This window comes from Lupinus angustifolius, chromosome LG01, assembly GCF_001865875.1.
Source record: "Lupinus angustifolius cultivar Tanjil chromosome LG01, LupAngTanjil_v1.0, whole genome shotgun sequence".
Classification (NCBI taxonomy): Eukaryota; Viridiplantae; Streptophyta; class Magnoliopsida; order Fabales; family Fabaceae; genus Lupinus; species Lupinus angustifolius.
Window position 1 is genome coordinate 34,891,906 of NC_032009.1, and position 818 is coordinate 34,892,723.

Sequence of the window (818 nt, forward strand, 5' to 3'; positions counted from 1 at the left end):
AGGGTAGGATGAGGATGGGGATGAGGAATAGGAGGAGGAGGATGAAGAAGAGGATAGGATGAGGAATTGGAGGAGGAATATGAGGAAGAGCATAGGATGAGGATGAGGAAGAGGATGAGGATGACGAGGTGGGTAGGATGAGGATGGGGATGAGGATAGGATGAGGAAGAGGATAGGATGAGGAATGGGAGGAGGATGAGGATGAGGAGGATGATAGGATGAGGATAGGATGAGGAATTGGAGGATGAGGATGAGGATTAGGATTAGGATAGGATCAGGATGGGGAGGAGGATGCGGATGAGGATGAGGATGAGGATAGGATGAGGATAGGATGAGGATGGGGACGAAGATAGGATAAGGAAGAGGATGACGATGAAGAGGAGGGTAGGATGAGGAGGAGGAGGAGGAGGATCAGGATGAGGATGAGCATAAGGTGATGATGAGGAGGAAGATAGGATGAGGATGAGGAGGAGGAGGAGGAGGAGGAGGAGGATGAGGGTAGGATGAGGACAGGGATATGATGAGGAGTTGGAGGAGGAGGATGACGATGAGGAGGAGGATAGGATGAGGATGAGGATATGATGAGGGTGAGGACGAAGAGGGGATGAGGAAGAGGATGACGATAAATATGGGATGAGGATGAGGATATGATGAGGATGAGGATAGGACAAGGATGATGAGAAGGATAGGATGAGGATGAGGAGGTGGATGAGGATAAGGAAGAGCACGAGGATGATGATAGGATGAGGATGAGGACGAGGATACGATGAGGATAGGATGAGGATGAGGATGAGGATAGGACGAGGATAAGGATGAGG